Genomic DNA, 24,442 nt, shown 5'->3' with positions numbered 1-24,442 from the left:
AGTTCTCCAAACCCCATCCTCTTTGGTTTTTAATGTAGGCTTCTTACCTAGGCATATTGATTAAATCAGTTGGCCATTGGTAGTTGAGCTTAATCTCCGGCCCCTTTCCCCTCCCTAAAAGCCATGGGAAGGAGCTCAAAGTTCCAATCCTCTAATCACATGGTTCCCCTTGGCAACCAGCTTTCATCACTAGGCGCTTTTCAAAAGTCATCTCATTAATATAAACTGAGATGTGGCTTAAAGTTATTTGTTATGAATAACAAAAGACACCTACATTATTCTAGTTACACCTGTAATGAGCATATCATAAAGCGAACTTGTTGAATCACTATATTGTTCACCTGAAATTAAGGTAACATTGCATGTCAACTATACTTCAATTAAAAAAAAAAAAAAAGACCTGGTTTTTCTGAGCTCTTTGCCAGAAATGGGGACAAAGACCAGATACATATTTTTTATTATAAATTACAATCTCACACCAGGACAGAAGGAAAATACAATGTGTGAAAGCATACTCTGGCTTTTTAAAGCTTTTACCTCGGAGAAACGTTCACCACTTCCACCCACATGTATTGGCCAGAGGAAGTCTTATGGCTGTACCTGAGTTGAACAGGGTGAGAAAGTTCAATATTTCCAAATACCCAGAAGGAGAACATCAAGTATTTGTGAACAGCCCTACCACAGAAACAGCACTGTGGAAAACTGTTCAAAAATTATTTTTGGAAATTATTAATAGGAGCCAGTGGGTAAAGTATGACTTGATTTTTTTTTTTATAAGTCTTTGGGAACAGATCTACAGCTTAAAATGAAGTCAGTTTGTAATTGTTTCTATGCTATTATTTAATAATTGCTAAATGTTCTCAAGTCATACTGTATTTTAGATTTGATCTAAAGATGCTTAATTATCATTATTTGGTAAGTTTGTGATTACTATAATTAAGTTTGACTGACTTGACTGCATTTTAATGGTATTTGTGGAGGGTTTTTTTTTTTTTAAGATTTATTTATTTTAGAGCACGTGTGGGAGGGGGTGTGGAGGGGTAGAGGGAGAGAGAGAGAATCTCAAGTAGACTCTGAGCTGAGTACGGAGCCTGACGTGGGGCTTGATCCCAGGATCCTGAGATCACCACCTCAGCCTAAATCAAGAGTGGGGCGCCTAATCGACTAAGCCACCCAGGCGCCGCTCCCCTTTTATGAAGTAGGCCTCATGCCTAGCGTGGAGCCCAACTTGGGGCTTGAACTCATGACCCTAAGTTCAAGATCTGAGCTGAGATCAAGAGTCAGATGCTTAGCTGACTGAGCCACCCAGGCACCCCTGTGGAGTTTTAATACAAAATATTTTGGTTTTTTATTTTAATACAATAAGGAAATGAGACTAATGGCCTCTGATTTAATTTAAGGAGAGATTAACATCATGATATATGTGGTGGCTTTAATGTATTTTTAAATCAGTTTAGACATTTAAAAATAGCCTGTGGACTCCTTTTTAAAATTAATAATAGGGGAGGGGGGAAAGATGGCGGAGGAGTAGGGGACCCTATTTCAACTGGTCCCCAGAATTGAGCTGGATAACTACCAGACCACTTTGAGCACCCACGAAACCAGCCTGAGATGTAAGAAGATCTGGATCTCTACAAACAGAATATCACAGGCGGTTGGTTTTGAGGTACAAAGTGGAGAGCCGTGATCCTGCGGGCAGATATCGGAGGATAAACGGAGGCGGGAGGGTGCCTGGATGTGGGGATCCTAAGCCGCCGGTGAGTGACAGCCTCGCGCGCTGCGGATGGGGTACAGACTCCAGACTCGCAGACCGGTAGTGTCGGGAAAGAACATTAGGGCAGCCCCCGGGGTGGAAAACCAGACCGGCGGGGTCGCGCGCACGCGAACCACAGGCCCCCTGGACAGAAACCGGAGCGACAGTCGCGCGCACACGAACTGCAGCCTCTGAGACGGAAACCCGGTGTGCCAGGGTCGCGCCAGTGAACTGCAACCCCCGGGGGTGGAAACCCCAAGTGGCGGAGTCACGCGTGCGCGAATTGGGAGCGGCTGGCGGTTTGAGAAGCACAAGGGGCAGAGACGTGCCCCTACCTGGAGGCAGGACTCGGAGCGCTGTGGAGGGGCGCACAACCCAGGACGCTTCAGTTTATAGCAGCACGGACAGAAACGGAGACAGTGTGGCCTGGAGAGCTCACTGAAGAACAGAGTGCGGTCTCTCTGCTCTGAGGCAGAGGGTTGGAAACGGTCTCTTCTGCTCTGACTCGCGGAAGAGACGCGGAAAGGCGCCAGAGAACAAAAGCCCCAAAGACTGATTCCCACTGAGCCCGTCCCCCACCACAGGAGCGCAGGGTAACTCCGCCCAAACAGGGTTGCCTGAGTAACAGCGCGGCAGGCCCCTCCTGCAGAAGACAGGCTGAGAAAACAAGAGGCCATCAACCCTAAGGTCCCAAGAAAACAGGTGCATCTTGCTTGGGTTCTAGTCAATAATTTCGACTCTATACATTCCCTCAAAGACCCATCAACAGAATGACTAGGAGGAGGAACCCCCAAAATAGAAAAGACTCAGAGATTATGACTTATGCTGCAGATTTACAAATGGATGCAGACATAACCAAGATGTCAGAGATGGAATTCAGGCTAGCAATTGTGAAGACAGTGGCTAGAATGGAGAAATCAATTAATGGCAACATAGAGCCTCTAAGGACAGAAATAAAAGGTGAATTGGCAGAACTTAAAAATGCTATCAATGAGATCCAATCCAATCTAGATAATCTAACAGCTAGGGTAACTGAGACAGAAGAGAGAATAAGCGATCTGGAAGACAGTATAATAGATAAAAAGGGAAAAGAGGAGGCCAGGGAAAAACACTCAGAATCCATGAAAATAGAATCAGAGAAATAAGTGACACCATGAGGCGTTCCAATGTCAGAATAATTGGAATCCTGGAGGGAGTGGAGAGAGAGAGAGGGCTAGAAGATGTATTTGAGCAAATCGTAGCTGAGAACTTCCCTAATCTGGGGAATGAAACAAACATTCGAGTCCTAGAGGCAGAGAGGACCCCTCCTAAGATCAAGGAAAACAGGCCAACACCCCGGCATGTAATAGAAAAACTTGCAAATCTTAGAACCAAGGAAACCATCTTAAGGGCAGTTAGGGGGAAGAGATTCCTTACGTACAGAAGGAGGAACATCAGAATAACGTCAGACCTATCCACAGAGACCTGGCAAGCCAGAAAGGCCTGGCAAGACATATTCAGAGTACTAAATGAGAAGAACATGCAGCCAAGAATACTTTATTTGGCAAGGCTTTCATTTAGAATGGATGGAGAGATGCAGAGCTTCCACAACCGGCAGAAGTTGAAAGAATATGTGACCACTAAGCCGGCCCTGCAAGAAATATTAAGGGGGGTTCTATAAAAGGAGAAAGACCCCAAGAGTGATCTACAACAGAAATTTACAGGGACGATCTAGAAAAACAATGTCTTCACAGGCAACATGATGACAATTAATTCATATCTTTCGATAATCACTCTCAACGTGAATGGCCTAAACGCTCCCATAAAACGGCCCAGGGTTGCAGATTGGATAAAAAGACAGGACCCATCCATATGCTGTCTACAAGAGACTCATTTTGAACCTAAAGATACATACAGACTGAAAGTGAAGGGATGGAGATGTATCTTCCATGCCAGCGGACCTCAAAAGAAAGCTGGGGTAGCAATTCTTATATCAGACAAATTCGATTTTAAAGTCTGTAATAAGAGACACAGAAGGACACTCTATCATTCTTAAAGGGTCTATCCATCAAGAAGATCTAACAATTGTAAATATCTATGCCCCCAACATGGGAGCAGCCATCTACATAAGCCAACTGTTAACCAAAATAAAGAGTCATATTGATAACAATACGTTAATTGTAGGAGACCTCCATACTCCACTCTCAGCAATGGACAGATCATCTAAGTAGAAAATCAACAAGGAAACAAGAGCTTTGAATGATACATTGGACCAGATAGACCTCATAGATATTTACAGAACATTCCACCCTAAAACAACAGAATACTCATTCTTCTCGAGCACACATGGAACTTTCTCCAGAATAGACCATATACTGGGTCACAAATCAGGTCTCAACCGATACCAAAAGATTGAGATTATTCCCTGGATATTCTCAGACCACAATGCTCTAAAACTGGAACTCAATCACAAGAAAAAATTTGGCAGAAATTCAAACACTTGGAAGCTAAAGACCACTCTGCTCAAGAATGTTTGGGTCAACCAAGAAATCAAAGAAGAACTTAAACAATTCATGGAAATCAATGAGAACGAAAGCACATCGGTCCAAAACCTATGGGATACTGCAAAGGTGGTCCTAAGGGGGAAATACATAGCCATCCAAGCTTCACTCAAAAAAATAGAAAAATCCCGAATTCACCAACTAACTCTACACCTTAAAGAACTAGAGAAAAAGCAACAAATGACGCCTAAGCCACGCATTAGAAGAGAAATAATTAAAATTAGAGCAGAAATCAATGAATTAGAAACCAGAAACACAGTAGATCAGATCAACAAAACTAGAAGTTGGTTCTTTGAAAGAATTAATAAGATTGATAAACCACTGGCCAGACTTATCCAAAAGAAGAGAGAAAGGACCCAAATTAATGAAATTATGAATGAAAGGGGAGAGATCACGACTAACACCAAGGAAATAGAAACAATTATTAGAAATTATTATCAACAACTATATGCCAATAAACCGAGCAATCTGGATGAAATGGAGGCCTTCCTGGAAACCTACAAGCTGCCAAGACTGAAACAGGAAGAAATTGACAACTTGAAGAGGCCAATAACCAGTAACCAGATTGAAGCAGTGATCAAAAACCTCCCAAAAAACAAGAGTCCAGGGCCTGATGGATTCCCTGGGAATTCTACCAGACTTTCAAAGAAGAAATAATACCTATTCTACTGAAGCTGTTTCAAAAAATAGAAACAGAAGGAAAACTTCCAGACTCATTCTATGAGGCCAGCATTACCTTAATCCCCAAACCAGGCAAAGACCCCATCAAAAAGGAGAATTTCAGACCGATATCCCTGATGAATATGGATTCCAAAATCCTCAACAAAATCCTAGCTAATAGGATCCAACAATACATTAAAAGGATCATCCACGACGACCAAGTGGGATTTAGCCCCGGGATGCAAGGGTGGTTCAACATTCGCAAATCAATCAATGTGATAGAACACATTAATTAGAGGAGGGAGAAGAACCATATGGTCCTCTCAATTGATGCAGAAAAAGCATTTGATAAAATACAACATCCTTTCCTGATTAAAACTCTCCAGAGTATAGGGATAGAGGGAACATTCCTCAAGCTCATAAAATCCATCTATGAAAAACCCACAGCGAATATCATCCTCAATGGGGAAAAGCTGAGAGCCTTTCCCTTAAGATCAGGAACACGTCAAGGGTGCCCACTCTCACCACTGTTGTTCAACATAGTGCTAGAAGTCCTAGCAACAGCAATCAGACAACAAAAAGAAATAAAAGGTATTCAAATTGGCAAAGAAGTCAAACTCTCTCTTTTCACAGACGACATGATACTTTATGTGGAAAACCCAAAAGACTCCACCCCCAAATTACTAGAACTCATCCAGCAATTCAGTAATGTGGCAGGATACAAAATCAATGCACAGAAATCAGTTGCTTTCTTATACACTAACAACGCAACTGTAGAAAGAGAAATTAAAGAAACGATTCCATTTGCAATAGCACCAAAAACCATAAGATACCTTGGAATAAACCTAACCAAAGAGGTAAAGGATCTGTACTCTAGGAACTACAAAACACTCACAAAAGAAATTGAAGAAGACACAAAAAGATGGAAAAATATTCCATGCTCATGGATCGGAAGAATAAACGTTGTTAAAATGTCTATGCTACCCAGAGCAATCTATACCTTCAATGCCATCCCGATCAAAATTCCAATGACATGTTTCAAAGTGCTGGAACAAACAATCCTAAAATTTGTATAGAATCAGAAAAGACCCCGAATCGCCAAGGAGATGTTGAAAAAGAAAAACAAAGCTGGGGGCATCACGTTGCCCGATTTCAAGCTATATTACAAATCAGTGATCACCAAGACAGCATGGTACTGGCACAAAAACAGACATACAGACCAATGGAACAGAATAGAGAACCCAGATATGGACCCTCAACTCTATGGTCAAATAATCTTTGACAAAGCAGGAAAAAACATGCAATGGAAAAAAGACAGTCTCTTCAATAAATGGTGCTGGGAAAATTGGACAGCCACATGCAGAAGAATGAAACTCGACCATTTTCTAACACCACTCACAAAGATAAACTCAAAGTGGATGAAAGACCTCAATGTGAGACAGGAATCCATCAAAATCCTAGAGGAGAACATAGGCAGTAACCTCTTTGACATCGGCCACAGCAACTTCTTTCAAGATACATCTCCAAAAGCTAGTGAAACAAAAGCAAAAATGAACTTTTGGGACTGCATCAAGATAAAAAGCTTCTGCACAGCAAAGGAAACAGTCAACAAAACAAAGAGGCAACCCACAGAATGGGAGAAGATACTTGCAAATGACGCTACAGATAAAGGGCTGGTATCCAAAATCTATAAAGAACTTCTCAGGGGCGCCTGGGTGGCTCAGTTGGTTAAGCGACTGCCTTCGGCTCAGGTCATGATCCTGGAGTCCCGGGATCGAGTCCCGCATCGGGCTCCCTGCTCGGCGGGGAGCCTGCTTCTCCCTCTGACCCTCCCCCCTCTCATGTGCTCTCTCTCATTCTCTCTCTCTCAAATAAATAAATAAAATCTTTAAAAAAAAAAAAAGAACTTCTCAAACTCAACACCCAAAAAACAAATAATCAAGTCAAAAAGTGGGCAGAAGAGATGAACAGACACTTCTCTGAAGGAGACATACAAATGGCTAACAGACACATGAAAAAATGTTCATCATTAGCCATCAGGGAAATCCAAATCAAAACCACACTGAAGATACCACCTTACACCAGTTAGAATGGCAAAAATGGACAGGGAAAGAAACAACAAATGTTGGAGAGGTTGTGGAGAAGGGAACTCTCTTACACTGTTGGTGGGAATGCAAGTTGGTACAGCCACTTTGGAAAACAGTGTGGAGGTGCCTCAAAAATTTAAAAATAGAGCTACCCTATGACCCAGCAATTGCACTCCTGGGTATTTACCCCAAAGACACAGATGTAGTGAAAAGAAGGGCCATATGCACCCCAATGTTCATAGCAGCAATGTCCGCAATAGCCAAACTGTGGAAAGAGCCGAGATGCCCTTCAACAGATGAATGGATAAAGAAGATGTGGTCCATATATACAATGGAATATTACTCAGCCATCAGAAAAGATGAATACCCAACTTTTACATCAACATGGATGGGACTGGAGGAGATTATGCTAAGTGAAATAAGTCAAGCAGAGAATGTCAATTATCATATGGTTTCACTTATTTGTGGAACATAAGGAATAACATGGAGGACATTAAGAGAAGGAAGGGAAAAATGGGCGGGGGGAATTGGAGGGAGAAATGAACCATGAGAGACTATGGACCTGAGAAACAAATAGGGTTTTAGAGGGGAGGGGGGATTGGTTAGCCTGGTGATGGGTATTAAGGAGGGCACGTACTGCATGGAGTACTGGGTGTTATACGAGAACAATGGATCGTGGATCACTACATCAAAAACTAATGATGTATGGTGACTAACATAACATAATAAAATTAAAAACTACAAAAAAAATTAATATTTTATTGTATGACATAATATATAAGAAGAGTACATCAAACTATATATAAAATTTCTGAGTTGCTTAGACACTATAGGGAAACAAAAGAAGTAGAAGGTAGCTGAGCCTTAGTGTTGATAAAAATCTACTTTGAGAGATGGTATGATGTTAACTAGTCTGTAAGCAGTACATGGCTGCATTCTAACAACTTCACCCCTAAACCATGTCCCTGTTTATATAATCTTGTCTCATGATTTGGGAAAGGGTAGATTAGTTATGCGGCCTGAGATCATGTATATTATTAATTAGTATTACAGAGTTTGCCCTGTAGTCATGGACTGTTGCATACTGTACTGTTGAGAGGTTTATTCAGGGATGTGCCAGAGGGATTTCTTGCCTAGAGTTTTTCTGAAGGGAGTACCACAAACTGCATTCCATACTGTTTGTTGAACACTGATGGTAGGTGGAAAGCCTTCAGTCTTAAATCTGACATTAATTAGAAATAGACTGTGACAGAGGGCTTCAACATTTCTGAATTTGAAAAAGTTGCTCTAGGTGATTTTTAAGGACCTGTCTAGCCTGTGAGACCCATAACATAATAGAAGATAGTAGAGAGTCAAAAGAGATTGAAGTTCTCCTGCTTGAGGGGGTTAAGATGACAGTAGTCCAGGGAAGATTTGTTACAGGGCAGCATTTGGAGGCTAAATAACTCTGTTTAAGTGTGACTAATTTGTCAGAATAAGATATCTTAAAGTTGTTTTGTAGCCAGATACCTTGCATTGAGCTTGACGTATAGTAGGCTTTCAGTAAAATGCTTGTTGAAAGAGTGAATGAATAACTTCAGAACTAATGTGATAGAAATCAGAATCATTTGTGGACAGTTTAGTGATAAAATCCAGGATAGTAAACATTGAGCCCTAGAAAGTAACAAAGAACTGAAGTATTCTCATGTTATGAACAGGGAACCAAGACTTTGGAATACTATAGCTGAAAAGAGAGGGAAGATCTTTTTGGAAAAGGAACAAAAAAATATTGGAAAAATTGTACATTCAGTCTCTAATGCCCATTAGAAATTTTTAAATAATTTAGGGATATATTTGGATAAGCCCAAAATGATTACATAAAAAAAATGAAGCTTCCCTACTTCCCAGTTGAAAAACATTTGGGACAAACCACACATTAACAAATATTTTTCTTCTCAGAATCCTTCCATATCCTTGTTCTTTGTTTCTCCATCTTCACATCTCCAACCAGAGCATAGAAGTACCTTAAGTATTCTTAGCTTATTTTGTTCTTAGTTAATAAATTGATACTGACATGTTAATCTGATGCCCACTCTAATGTTTTCTGTCATTTAAATCTTGCTTTTTTGTAAATGGGATGATCAAATAGGGAGATACGGTTTCTTTTTTCTTTTCTTTTCTTTTTTTAAGATTTTATTTGAGAGTGAGTGAGAGAATGAGCCTGAGCATGAGCTCGGGCGTGGGGCATGGGAGGGAGAGGGAGAAGCAGGTTCCCTGCTGAGCAGGGAGTCCTGACTCAGGGCTCAGTCCCAGGACCCTGGGATCATGACCTGAGCTGAAGACAGATGCTTAACTGACTGAGCCACCAGGTGCCCCATGGTTTCTTTAGAATAAGGGACACTTCAGCCTGTTTGGAAGCAAGGATGGGCAGTGTAGAATTATAAAAGAAGGCTTGATTGGAGGCTGTGAAAAGACCAAGTGGCCTAGATTTGGTTATGCCGGAAGATTTCAGAAGGAAAGTTTGCAGAGATTTCTTGGTCATTGGATTGGGAGGAGGCTTGGGGCAGCTGGTAGAGCATGTGACTCTTTAAATTCAGTTAATTAACATATAGTGTATTATTAGTTTCAGAGGTAGAGTTCAGTGATTCATCAGTTTCTATAATACGCAGTGCTCATTACATCAAGCATGTGATTCCTGATCTTGGGGTTGTGAGTTTGAACCCCATGTTGGGTGTAGAGATTACTTAAAAATTAAAAAAAAAAAAAAAAGATTGGGAGGGGGTTCGAGTAGTTGCATTAGTTAGGGTTCAACCAGAGAAGGAGAAGTGCTATATTATGGAATAAGGGATTTATGAAAGGAGTAAAACCTTACACAGTTATGGGAGAAACTCAGAAATCAGAGTCTGTAAGGGGGAATTGGCAGATCAAAGTGAGTCATCAGGCGTTCTGAAGCAGTGGTGCAATGGGTAAGTGAGAATGTAGATAAATCTGAGGAGTCTGGTATGCCAGGTGCTGGAGTACAGCCATAAAGTAGAGCTGGTGGAGAGTCTGTGGAAAGCTGTTGCCTCTGCATAGCTACCTCTTCTGTGTTTTTCAGTCAAGTTTTTGGTGGTGAACCTGCGGGTACTGTTTGGTCAGCAAGGTGCAATCAGGAAGAGCTGTATGCAGAGCAGGGGAGAGCAGAAACATGGTGGAATCTGCTGGCAACTCTGTGCTGTTTATCTAATCCTGATCTTCAGAGTAATTTCCTCCTTTGGCCAACTCTAACCTGGAGCCATATGGGAAGAGGATTCTGGGAAATGTAGTTTAAACTTAACCAAGTTGGCATAGTACAAACTGCCACAGCAGGTGAGTGTGGGGTGGGTGGGGAACTACAGTGTGGGATGTGATTGTGGTGACAGTGATACTTTATAGATCTAGGTTCATTCTACTATGAGAGCAAGTTCTTTAAATTCTCCAAGGCTTTTTCCATCTCTCTGAAATGGGGAGCTAATATCTACCTCATGGGAGTGTTCTAAAGATTAAGTGAAATGTTTGAAAGCATTTAGCAGAGTATAAGCACAGTGCAAGCTATTATAAATAGTAGCTTTTATTAAGAGTAGTAATTAGTAGTGAGAAGGGAAAAGTATATTTTGAAAGGGGAGGGGTGAAGTGCAGGGAAGAGACATGGATGGTGAGAAGAATAAAGTAGAAGACATGGTTCCTGTATTTGAGAATGTTGTAGTCTGGTTGCAGGGAACTCATGTAGACACATAGGCGATTTAGGAAGCTATTCTAGGAAGTAATATCCTTTAAGAAAGATGGTTCTTTGTCATGGTGAGTGGAGAGACAGCAAGTGCTGTCATTTTAGTGTAGTTTAGGTTAAGTGGTAATGTATGTGAAATGCCTAGCATACATAGAGAGGATAATTATTTTCCACTTCTGTCATTTATAGAGGGAAAGATGACCAGGTGAGGACAATAGGGAAGGTTTAAACTGAGTCTCTAAAAGATGGTTTGGACAGGTAGAAAAAAGGGAGGAAGCATTTCAGACAGAAGAAATAAAAGGTGGGCATCAACAAGACATGTAGTACTTCATTAGCACAGCTCAGTACCTGTTGATTCCTACTGTTTGCTTTTGGTAATCTGTTTGTAATTTCTAGAGATTGTCTCTGTTTGCTCCTGCTTGAGTCAGTTGCCTACCTCTAGGCCATCAGTTTAGTGAGGGGTGTGGGACCACACTGTGCTAGTTTGGTGACACTCAGTAATTCAGTGGGTGATTGGAGGTGGGGATGGTCAAAGGGACAAGTTTCCAGAAGGCCACTATGATGGCTAAATAACTTCAGTCACTCCCTTTGTTGTAGTTGTTTCCTATTATAATTCTACCTTGCTCCCCCCCCCCCTTTTTTTTTTCCGTAGCACAAGCAGGGTGGGAGTGGTGGGGTGGGCTGGGAGGGGTAGAGAGAGAGGGGGAGAGAGAATCTTAACACAGAGCTCAACGCGGGGCTTGATCTCAGGACCCTGAGATCATGACCTGAGCCGAAACCAAGAGTCTGGATGCTTAACTGACTGAGCCACCCAGGCGCCCAGTAATTCCACCTTGTCCTCTTCAGTTCCTCGAATTAAGCATTTTAATCTTGTTTCATACAATTAATATTTATTTAGGTTTACCACATTTGCCAGGTTTTTTTTTTTGGCTAGCATTTGTTCTCCTGGAATCACTTTCTTTTTTCTTGAAGTATATCCTTTAGAAGTTCCTTAATTAAGGATCTTTTGGTGGTAAATTATAATTGTCAGAAATCTTTAGCTCTTGTTCTTGAATAATATTTTAGTTGTACATGAAAATCTAAATTGGCAGTTATTTTTCCCTCGCATTTTGAAGATACTATTCCATTTAGTTTTCTGCCATATAATCGGACATAAAGGGCTGTATGGATGTTTTATTAGTGATAATGTATTTTATTGTGTTGTTAGTATATAATTGACTTTTGAATGGAAATATTTGTGTTGGTTTTCTTTATCTTACTATTTTAATTTAAAAATTCACCGAGTAATGGGGTGCTTGGGTGGCTCAATTGGTTGGGTGTCCAGCTCTTGGTTTCAGCTCAGGTCATGATCTCAGGGTCAGGGGATTGAGCCCAATGATGGGCTCCAGGCTCGGTGGTGAGTTGGCTTGGGATTCTTTTCCTCTGGTTCTCCCTTTGCCCCTCTCCTGCATGTGCACTCTCTCTCAAATAAATAAATAATTTTTTTTAAAGATTTGTTTATTTGAGAGAGAGAGATTGAGAGAGTGTGTGAGCATGCGAGTGAGGGTGGGGCAGAGGGAGAGGAGAGAGAATCCTGAGCAGACTCTGGCTGAGTGTGGAGCCTGACCTGGGGCTTGATCCTGCAACCCACAATATCACAACCTGGGCCAAAACCAAGAGTATGTTGCCCAGCTGACTGGGCCACCCAGGCACCCCTAAATAAATCTTAAAAAAAAAAATTCACTGAATATTTATTGAAAATCTTAGGAATATCAAAGGGATGAGTAAAATAAGCCTTTAAACAATTTGTATTATAGTTTTATAATACACAGTTGTTCACATGCACAGTTTCTAAAATTTTTCACATGCACAGTTTCTAAACTTGTTTACATGCACAGTTTCTAAAATTTTTGACTACCTTCTCTGTTTTAGCACTGAAGATAGATAAACTGGTCATTATTTCTATAATTCTAGAGCTTCATTTTGGTGAAAGGGAGGCATACACTTTAGGGTGACTATACAACTTATTATCCAAAGTATGCTACTTTTGAGAGTGAAAGGAGACTGTCTTTTTTTTTTTTTTTAAGATTTTATTTATTTATTTGACAGAGAGCACAAGTAGGCAGAGTGGTAGACAGAGGGAGAAGGAGAAGCAGGCTCCCTGCTGAGCAGGGAGCCCGATGTGGGGCTCGATCCCAGGACTCTGGGATCGTGACCTGAGCCGAAGGCAGACGCTTAACGACTGAGCCACCTAGGTGCCCCGAAAGGAGACTGTCTTAATAATTATCCTGGGACCACAGAAATAATCTGGGACTGTCCTTAGCAAACTGGGACATATGGTTTACCCTACCTATGTGCAGATGAGTTACAGGAAATATGTTACAGGAAATATGTACAAAGTACCATGAGAACATTATAAATAATACAGTATTATAAAATACAAAAATAATATTTATAGGGGTGCCTGGGTGGCTCGGTGGGTTGAGCGTCTGCCTTCGGCTTAGGTCATGATCCTGGGGTCCTGGGATCGAGCCCTGCGTCGGGCTCCCTGTTCGTGGGGAGCCTTCTTCTCCCTCTCCTCCCCATTCATGCTTTCTTGCTATCTCTCTCTCTCTCTTTCAAATAAATAAATAAAATCTTTAAAAAAAAATATTGAATACAAAAGTATAAGTAGTAGTATGTAAATATCCAAATACTAAAGCAATATTTAATTAATGATAGCTGTAATACTTCTGATTTCCTAGGAATGAAGCATACCTAGATGTCAGCTTAACCTAATGAAAATATGACAAAAGCCACAGTTGACAAAAAATTTTAAGAAATCTCTAATTGGATACATAGGAGACCATGCCCAGAAATGAAAGAAAATGGGGTCCAAAGTGCTCATAGTGGCAATTAAGTTAACTAGAGAAGGTTTTCTGAATAAGTTGTTCTGAGATGGATATTAGGAGTAAGAATTCCTAGAGAGGAGGGAGAGATGGGCATTCAGGGGACAGGCAGAAGCCAAGGACCAGGGGGTGGGATCTGTTAAGTCATTTGGGAAAGGCAGGTAGGTTGGATTGACTAAGACAGATGTGTGCTGTGTATGTTGTGGTTGTAAGGAGAGTAAGATTTGATATTTGTTTATTTAAGGTATTGTTAGTGGGCTTGCCATGTAGAAAGTGCTTTTAGGTCCTGTGGGAGATAGAAAGATATGTAAGTAATATTTCTTGTCCTCAAGGAGCTTATTATAATGAAGACAGCCAGGTGCCCACATACAGCCTTTTTACAAAGCATGAAATGAAAGGGATTATGGGAATTAATTTGATGAAAATATCTAGTCTTGGGGTTTTATGTTGGAGTTTGAGGTTCTGGCAATATATACTGACTTCAGAGTTCTGACAGAGAAGTACTATGCTTGATATTATTTGGGATTTTTGATATGATAAGCAGCAAAGTGTTCAACTCCTATCAGCAGAATGAGTATGTTCAATATAATCCTATTTTGACCATAACCCTGGTCATGATTTTATTACACCAGTATTAAAGTATAAGTATTTGCCTTTCTAAGCTTTGGAAAGATTTTGGAATTTTAAGAAGACATTTCATCATTTTCATAATTCAGGTGATCAGTGAGGGGAGCATACACAGTAGGCATGTATTAAATACTGGTTGAACAAATAAACAAATGAGAGACAATATAATGTAGCATGTAAAAATGGATTCTAAACAAGATTGTCTGGGCTCTGATGCTGAACTTAGTAAATGTTAGCTGTTGTTATTTTTTGGGTGTTCACTATGCTCTGGTATTGTTCTTTTTTTTTTTTTAAAGATTTTATTTATTTATTTGACAGAGAGAGACACAGTGAGAGAGGGAACACAAGCAGGGGGAGTGGGAGAGGGAGAAGCAGGCTCCCTGCCGAGCAGGGAGCCCGATGCGGGGCTCAATCCCAGGACACTGGGATCATGACCTGAGCGGAGGGCAGGCGCTTAACGACTGAGCCACCCAGGCGCCCCGCTCTGGTATTGTTCTAATAAGTGCCTTATAAATACTTGATTCAAAACTTATAGTAATCATATGAAGTGGGTACAGTTACTTTCCCCAGTTTACATTTAAGGAAATGGGCACTGAGAGCCATTATTATTATTTTGTCAGTGAACCATTGAGTAATGTTTTTGGAAAATCATTTATTAGTCTTTTTTTTCTAGTGCCTGATACAAATATCAAGGAATGACAGCCAGGATGCAGATATCTTATCTACATCAGCCTATAGTGATTTGAGAGTTTTTGGAAAAAAAAAAATTGTCTTCAGAGTTTTTGAATACTTGCAATTAGGATATATCTGACCAATGATGGCAAATTTTATTTTTTAGAGTCAGAATTCATTTATAGTCTGACAAAGGGGCTACCAGTCTGAGTAATATTTCTAAAAATCAGACGAGGGGTATCTGTAAGGTAGTGAGATTCCTGGTATGACATAAATTGGCTTAATCATGGTCAGCGTTGCAGTGTTTGTAGTGTTATAGAATAAAATTTTTGTAGCTTGATTGAAATATTGACATAAACCACATTTAAAATATGTACTTTAGTAAATTTAGACATATGTATATACGTGTGAAACTGTCACCCTTATTAAGATTGTGAATGTACCCATCACGCCCAAAAGTTTTTCATTAGAGTATTGATTTAAGAGCTACTCTCTTTAAGATAATCTAATGCAGGAAAAAAATTAAGATTCATACACATTTAAAATTTCCTAGTATTCTCAGTATGGTTTAGGAAGTAAGAGAAAAAAATTTAAGTATATCAAATTAACAAATGTTTATGTAATTATTACCTTATGCCAGGCCCCTCTAAGCACTTTATAAACATTAACTTGTTTAATTCCTATGGCAATCCAGTGATGGTATTATACCCAGTATACCAATACAAATCTTTGTATTACAGATAGGGAAACTAAGAGAGATTGAGTCATTTGCCTAACGTCACAACGCTAGTGAGTGGCAGATGCAGATTTCAAACCCAGGGAATTTGGCTTTGAAGTTTGAGCTCTTAACCACTATCCTTGCTGTTTTTTTCTTTTTTTTTTTTTCCCCTTCCTCCCTCCCTTCCTTTCTTCCTTTCTTTTTGTAGTTTTGTTTTTATTTAAATTCCAGTTAGTTAACATACAGTGTAATATTAGTTTCAGGAGTAGAGTTTAGTGATTCATCACTTAAATACAACACTCAGTGCTCATCAAAACAAGTGTCCTTAGAGCGCCTGGATGGCTCAGTCAGTTAAGTGTCTGCCTTGGGCTCAGGTCATGATTCCGGGATCTTGGGATTGAGCCCTGCATAGGACTCCTTGCTCAGCGGGGGCCTGCTTCTCCCTCCACCTCTCCCCGCTACTTTGATCTCTCTCACACACTCTCTCAAACAAATAAATAAGTAAAATCTTAAAAAAAAAAAAGTGTCCTTAATACCCATTAAACATTTAACCCATCCCCCTGCCCACCTTCCCTCCAGCATCTCTCACTTTGTTCTCTATTAAGTTAAGAGTCTCTTTAATGGTTTGCCTCTCTCCTCTTTTTCTCCTATATTCATCTGTTTTGTTTCTTAAATTCCACATGAGTGAAATCATATGGTATTTGTCTTTCTCTGACTTAGTTTGCTTAGCATAATACTCTGTAGCTTCAGCCACATAATTTCAAATGGCAAGATTTTTTTTTTTTATGGCTGAGTAACATTCCATTGTGTGTGTGTGTACACAGTATATATACATTATACCACCCTTTATCCATTCATCAGTCAGTTGAGTCAGTGGACATTCAGGCTCTTTCTATAATTTGGCTATTGTTGATAATGCTGCTGTAAACATTGGGTTGCATGTACCCCTTCTAATCTGTATTTTTGTATCCTTTGGGTAAATACCTAGTAGTGCAGTTCCTGGATCCTAGGGCAGTTCTAGTTTTAATTTTTTTGAGGAACCTCCATAGTGTTTCCTAGAGTGGCTGCACCAGTTTGCATTCCCACCAACAGTGTAAGAGGGTTCCCCTTTCTCCACATCCTTGCCAACATCTGTTGTTTCCTGTGTTGTTAATTTTAGCCATTCTGACAGGTGTGAGGTGGTATCTCATTGTAGTTTTGTATTTCCCTGATGATGAGTGATGTTGAGTATCTTTTATGTTTCTGTTAGCCATCTGTATGTCTTCTTTGGAAAAATGTCTGTTCTTCTGCCCATTTTTAAACTGGAGTATTTGCTTTTTGGGTGTTGACTTTGATCAGTTCTTTATAGATTTTGGATGCTAACCCTTTATCAGATAAGTCATTTGCAAATATCTTCTCCCATTCCAGAGTTGGCCTTTTAGTTTTGTTGTTTCCTTTGCTGTGCTTTTTATGCTGATGTAGTCCCAATAGTTTATTTTTGCTTTTGTTTCCCTTGACTCAGGAGACATACCTAGTAAGAAGTTGCTGCAGCCGATGTCAAAGAGGTTCCTGCCTGTGTCCTCTAGGATTTTGATGGTTTCCTATCTCACATTTAGGTCTTTCATCCATTTTGAATTTATTTTTGTGTATGATATAAGAATGTGGTCCAATTTCATTCTTTTGTGTGTTGCCATCCAGTTTTCCCAACACCATTTGTTGAAGAGACTTTTTTCCATTGAATATTCTTTCCTGTTTTGTCGAAGATTAGTTGACCATAGAGCTGTGGCTCCACTTCTGGTTTTTCTAGTCTGTTCCATTGATCTCTGCTGTTTTTATTTTTGTAGGGAGCATGACCCACTGAGAGATTAAATGTGGATGAGTATGAAGTAATGTTAGAGATGACAAATATATTCAGTTTTTGTATAATACTTTAAAAAGAAAAATCAGGGGTGCCTGGGTGGCTCAGTCATTTAAGCGTCTGACTTTGACTGAGGTCATGATCTCAGGGTCCTGGGATTGAGCCCCATGCCAGGCTCCCCACTCTGCAGGAAGTCTGCTTGTTCCTCTCCCTCTGCCCCTCCCTCTACCTGTGCGCGCATGCTCTCTTTCAAATAAAATCTTTAAAAAAAATTTAAAAAGGAGAAAAATCAGAATTTGCTAATTTCATAAAAATTGATACTCTGCATTCAGAATGGCCAGGTTTTGCATTCAGATTCCTATGTGATTCTAAAACATTCTACTGTAATACTCTGTTTCCCAAGGAGATGTGAAAACTCATATTTGATTTGCCAAATAAACTACATATTCTTTTGAAATATGAATTCAAGAAATGATAAAACATTTTAACTAAAAAATCCTTCAGAACTTGTTAAGAGGAAGGAAGCAAATCCTAAATATAATAACTATCATGTCAACAGGGATCGCTCAATGGAAATTAGACTTTATCTTTTAAGGATGTGCAGGCATGTTTACAAATGATTACCATTGTATATGAGGTGTGATCATTCAACCAATTTGAGATTACATATGAGTTGTGGCTAATAAGTTATCGTTAAGAATTAACCATTTATTGCATCTAGGTAAATACTGTTTTCTTTAATCGTTATGGGAGACTATTGTCATTATATTATTTAAATGTTTTGGGAACACTTTTAAAATTCTCTTTAAATTTGAATTTTTATGGTTTCGAGTAGATTCTGTGGTACAAAGTTTAAAAAATATGAAAAGATACACAGTGAAAGTCTTTCTCCCCAGCCATCCCGTTCTTCTTAACCAGAGGTGACCAGTATTACTAAGGAAAATCCATCATATTGTCTTCAGGGGCGCCTGAGTGGCTCAGTCAGTTAAACGGTTGCCTTTGGCTTAGGTCCTAAAAGCCCCACATGGGGTTTCCTGCTCAGTGGGGAGCCTGCTTCTCCCTCTCCACCTCCCCCACCCCTGCTAGTGCTCTCTCGCTCTCTCTCAATAAATAAATAAAATCTTAAAAAAAGAAATTGTCTTCAGAGTTTTTGAAAACTTGCAATTAGGATATATCTGACCAATGATGGCGAATTTTATTTTTTAGGATCAGAATTCATTTGTAGTCTGGCAAATAAAGGAGCTACCAGTCTGAGTAATATTTCTTAAAAATCAGACGAGGGGTATCTGTAAGGTAGTGAGATTCCTGGTATGACATAAATTGGCTTAATCATGGTCAACGTTGCAGTGCTTGTAGCGTTATAGAATAAAATTTTTGTAGCTTGATAGAGATATTGACATAAACTGCACATTTAAAATATATAATTTGGTAAATTTAGACATATGTATATACGTGTGAAACTGTCACCCTTATTAAGATTGTGAATGTATCCATCACGCCCAAAAGTTTTTCTTCTTTTTTTTTAAATATTTTTTTTATTCTTTTAAGATTTTATTTGTCAAAGAGAGAGCACAAGCAGGGGGAGTGGCAGGCAGAGGGAGAAGCAGGCTCCTCCCTGAACAAGGAGCCCAGTGCGGGACTTGATCCCAGGACTCTGGGATCATGACCCGAGCCAAAAAGGCAGACGCTTAACCGACTGAGCCACCCAGGCGTCCCACCCCCAAAAGTTTCTTCATGCCTTTTTGTAATCCCATTACTATCTTGCTTCTATCCATTATCCCTAGGTAACCAGGGATATGCTTTTTGTCACTGTAAATTAACTATTCACTTGGTGATGGACATTTGAGTTTCCAGTTTGGGGCTATTACACATAAAGTTGCTGTGAACATTTGTGTACAAGTATTTGTGTAGACATATGCTTCCTGGTTTTTTTTTTTTTTTTGAGTAAATACCATTTCTTTTTAAGAATTTTTTCCATTTATTTGAGAGAGAGCATGAGAGAGAGAGACAGCATAAACAGTGGGGAGGGGCACAGGGAGAGGGAGAAGCAGACTCCCTGCAAGCAGGGAGGCCGACATGGGACTGGATCCCAGGACCCCAGGATCATGACCCAAGCAAAGGCAGACTCAAACCGACTGAGCCACCCAGTAAATACCATTTCTCGAATGGAAGGGGTGGGTTGTAGCAAATTGCCAAACTCTTTTCTAAAGGGGTTGTACCGTTTGACATTCTTACTGGCAACGTGAACGTTTTAGTTGCACAACATCCTTGTCAGCACTTTAGATTGCCCATTCCTTTGAATCTCAGTGTGGTTTTTCTCCCTGCCTTCTTTCCAAAGATGGAAAGGAGGGAATTTTACCTTTTTTTTTTTTTGGAGCAGTTTTAGGTTTACAGAAAAATTGAGGGTAAAGTACAGAGTTCCCACATACTCTCTTACCCCTTCCTAGTTCTCCAATTTATTAACATCTTGCGTTAGTGTGACACATTTGTTATAATCGATGAGCCTATATTGATAACATTATTATTAATTAAAGTCCGTAGTTTACATTAGGATTCACTCTCTGTGTTGAATATTTTGTTTACACGTACTTACCGTTATTACAATATTATGCTGTAATGTGAACAGTTTCACTGCCCTATAAATCTGTGGTTCACCTATTCATCCCTTCCTCCTGTCTCTTGATATCAGGCTCCTGTGATTGAGCCCTGCATTGGGCTCCTTGCTCAGTGGGGACCCTGCTTCTTCCTCTCCCTCTCCCTCTGCCTGCCGCTCCCCCTGCTTGTTCTCTTTCTCACTCTCTCTGTCAAATAAATAAAAAATCTTTTTTTTTTTAAAGATTTTATTTATTTATTTGAGACAGAGAGAATGAGAGAGACAGAGAGCACATGAGAGGGGGGAGGGTCAGAGGGAGAAGCAGGCTCCCTGCCGAGCAGGGAGCCCGATGCGGGACTCGATCCAGGGACTCCAGGATCATGACCTGAGCGAAGGCAGTCGCTTAACCAACTGAGCCACCCAGGCGCCCTAAATAAAAAATCTTAAAAAAAAAAAAAGAAAATGAAATCTTTACCAAACTCAAGGTCGCAAAATTTTTTTCTAGTATTTTTGTAGTTTTAGCTCTTATATTCAGATGTGTGATCCATTCTGAATTAATTTTTGTATATGAGATAAGGGGGGAGGTATCCAATTGTTCTGCCACCATTTATCGATAAGATTTTTCTTTCCCCATTGAATAACTCTCTAACACGTTGTCATTGAGCTGTAATTCACATATACAGTTCACCTATTTGAAGTGTATAATTCATTGGTTTTTAGTAATATTTACAGAGCTGTGCAACCAGAATTGCAATCAATTTTATAACATTTTTATCACAACAAAAAGATACTTTGTACCCTTTCACCGTCACCCCCAATCCTCTTATCTTCTTAGCCCTGGGCAAACACTTTCTGGCTCTATAGATTTGCCTATTCTGGACGTTTCATAAGTGAAATTGTATAATTTGTGGTCTTTTATGATTGGTTTCTTTCACTTAGTGTAATGTTTTCAGGGTTCATCCATGTTGTCTGATGTATCAGTACTTTATTTCTTTTTATGGCTGAAATATACTCCATTTTGTGGATATAGCACTTTTGTTTATTCATTCATCAGTTGAGGGACATTTGGGTTGGAACATTTACTTACAAGTTTTTGTATGAACATATGTTTTCAGTTCTCTGCGGTAGTAATTGCTGGACCCTATGTTAAAGCTTTTGATGAGGAACTGGTGGACTATTTTCCAAAGTGACTGCACCAATTTAAATTTCTGCCATAAGTGTGTGAAGATTGCAGTTTTTGTACATCCTGGTCAACACTTGTTACTGTTTTTTATGATAACCATCCTCGGGTATGTGAAGTGGCATCTCATTGTATTTTGATTTGCTTTTCCCTGAGAGCTAGTGATGTTGAGCATATTTTCATATATTTATTGGCCATAATCTGTAACTTCTTCAGAGAAATACCTATTCAGATCCTTTGCACATTAAAAAAGTGGGTTGTCTTTTTATTAGTGAATTGTAAGAGTTCTTTATATATTCTAGATACAAGTCCTTTATTATATATATGCTTTGCAAATTTTTTTCCCTTTCTGTGGATTTTCTTTCTACTTTTAAAAAATCTGTTTATTTTAGGTGTTTTGGAGGAGAGTTATGTTTCCTAATCAGTTTTTTCAATAAGAGACGTTTATTTAGAATGTTAAGCCAGTTCTAATTAAATACATTAACTCTACTGTAAAAGTTAAAATTTTATCAGCAAAATTTAAAAAATACCTCTGTAGGAGATGGCATAACATTGTAATAAAGAATAACGATGTAGAGTCAAAACAAATGGGGTTTGATTTCAGCTTCTTTACTGATAGCTGCAGGACCCTGGGGTGCGCACTGTAAGCATTAAACATCTCTGTTTTCTTTTTGTTGCTTCCTTATTTTTTATTGAGTTATGGACATAAAACATTATATTAGTTTCAGATGTACAACTTAATGATTTGATATTTGTATATATTGTGAAATGATCACAATAAATCTAGTTAACATCCATCAACACACAGTTACATTTTTTTTTTTCTGGTGATAGGCACTTTTAAGATCTAGTCTCAGCAACTTTCAAATATACAATGCAGTATTAACTATGGTCACTATGCTGTACATTACATCCCCAGGACTTATTTATTTTATAACTGAAATTTTGTACTTTTTGACCACTCTTACTCATTTCACTCACCCTTCAACTTACAGCCTCCAGCATCCACCAGTCTGTTTTCTGTATTTATGAGCTTGGTTTTTTGTTTTTTTTTCTTCCTTTGGATTTTGTAGATTCCACATATAGGTGAGATCATATGTATTTGTCCTTCTCTGACCTGTTTCATTTAAGATAATGCCCTCAGGGTCCATCTGTGGTGTTGCAAATGGCAAGCTTTCATTCTTTTAAATGACTGAGCAATATTCCTGTGTGTGTGTGTGTGTGTGTGTGTGAGAGAGAGAGAGAGAGACATCTTCTTTATCCATTCAGCAATCTATGGACACTTAGGTTGCTTCCGTATCTTCGCTATTACAAGTAAATAATGCTGTAATAGACGTAGGGATGCATATATTTTTTCAAGTTAGTGTTTTTATTTTCTTCAGGTAAATCTCCAGAAGTAGAATTATTGGATCATATGGTATTTCCAGTTTTACATTTTTTGAAGAACTTCATATTGTTTCCCATAATGGCTATACCAGTTTACATGTTTACATTCCCATCAACAGTACACCAAGGTTCCTTTTCTCCACATCCTTGCCAACACTTGTTATTTTTTGTCTATTTGCTGATAGCCATTCTGACAGGTGTGAGTTAATATCTCATTGTGGTTTTGATTTGCATTTTCCTGATTAGTAATGTTGAGCATCTTTTCATGTGTCTGTTGGCCATCTGTATTTCTTTTTTTGGAAAATGTTCACTCATATTTATGAGGTCCTTACATATTTTGGATATTAGTCCTTTATCAGATACATGATTTGCAGATATTTCTCATTTGATAGGTTGCCTTTTCATTTTGTTGGTTTCCTTTGCTGTGCATCTTTTCACTTACTTGATGGTATCCATTGGAACACAAAGGTCTTTACTTCTGATGAAATCTTTACCTATTTTTTCATTTGTTGCTTGTACTTTTGGTGTCATGTCTAAGAAACCATTACTTAGCCCAAGGTCATAAAGATTTAGTGCTGTTTTTTTTTTCCTGAGAATTTTCCAGGTTTAGCTCTTACATGTCTGTCTTTGATCCATTTTGAGTTAATTTTTTGTATATGGTAAGGAAAGGGCTTAACTTCATTCTTCTGTATGTGGCTATCTAGTTGTCCCAGCACCGTTTGTTGAAAAGACTATTCTTTTCTTATTGAGTCATTTAGACCCCTTTGTCATTTACCTTGTTTTTGATCTTGAGGAAAGCATTCAGTCTTTCATCAGTAAAAAAGATTTTAGCTGTTTTTCCTAGATGCCTTTATCAGGTTGAGGAAGGTTCCTTTTATTCTTTGATAGGAACCTTTTTTTTTTTAAATCAGGAATGGGTGTTCAGTTTTGTCATGCATTTTTCTGTGTCTGTTGAGATGATGGTTTTTCTTTTCTTAGTTTGCTAATATAGTGAATTCCATTGATTTATTTTCCAGTGTAAACCAATTCTGCATTCCTAGAATAAATATTACTTGTCTTGATATATTATTCTTTTTAAGTGTTCCTGGATCCAGTTTGCTAAAATTTAGTTATGTATTTTTGTGTCTATGGTAATGAGGTATATTGGTGTCTCAGTTGTTTTTTTTTATGTCTTTTATTTTATTTTTTAAAAGATTTTATTTATTTTAGGGAGAGAGAGAAAATGAGAGAAGGAACACAGGCGGGGGGAGGAGATGGAGGAGAAGGACAAGCAGTCTCCACGCTGAGCGCAGAGCCCGATGTGGGGCTTGATCCCATGACCTGGAGACCATGACCTGAGCCGAAATCAAGAGTTGGACACTCAACCAACTGAGCCATCCAGGCACCCCCACATTTACCTTTTTAAAGAGATTTTTTTTTTAAAGGTTTTATTTATTTGTAAGAGAGAGAGAAGCACAAACAGGGGCAAGTGGCAGGCAGAGGGAGAAGCAGGCTTCCTGCTGAGCAAGGAGCCTGATGTGGGACTTGATCCCAGGACTCCAGGATCATGACCTGAGCCGAAGGCAGACGTTTAACCATCTGAGCCACCCAGGCACCCCTTAAAGAGATTTTTAAAATAGGAAAAACATTTCTTGTATGTATATCTACATATTTACCATTTCCTGTACTCTTCATTTCTCTGTGTTGTGCCTCACTTATATTTGATGGCATTATCCTTCTCCCTGAATGACTCCCTTTAACTTTTTTTTGTCTTTTGGAGCAGATCTTGTGAAGATTTCCTTCAGCTTTAAAAAAAAAA

At 39.2% G+C, this 24,442-nt stretch overlaps 1 protein-coding gene across 5 annotated transcripts in view; it reads left to right on the top strand.

The window, feature by feature from the left end:
- The window catches only part of MAP3K2 (mitogen-activated protein kinase kinase kinase 2), a 102,346-nt gene that overhangs the window by 9,632 nt on the left and 68,272 nt on the right, over positions 1-24,442 (top strand). Inside the window, exon 2 of one of the 5 annotated variants that reach the window (XM_035008242.1) lies at positions 10,117-10,367. The exons of 3 other annotated variants lie outside the window; for them this stretch is intronic. The gene's annotated coding sequence lies outside the window, so the exon portion shown is untranslated. Of the gene's footprint in view, positions 1-9,821; positions 10,368-24,442 lie in introns of those variants that run through there. One more of the 5 variants, XM_035008241.1, reaches the window with a different exon arrangement.

The sequence above is a fragment of the Mirounga leonina genome, unplaced genomic scaffold (genome assembly GCF_011800145.1).
Source record: "Mirounga leonina isolate KUSES-001 unplaced genomic scaffold, KU_Mleo_1.0 Mir_151, whole genome shotgun sequence".
NCBI lineage: Eukaryota > Metazoa > Chordata > Mammalia > Carnivora > Phocidae > Mirounga > Mirounga leonina.
Note: the sequence above shows the minus strand (reverse complement) of the source record. Positions and strands in the feature narration are given on the sequence as shown.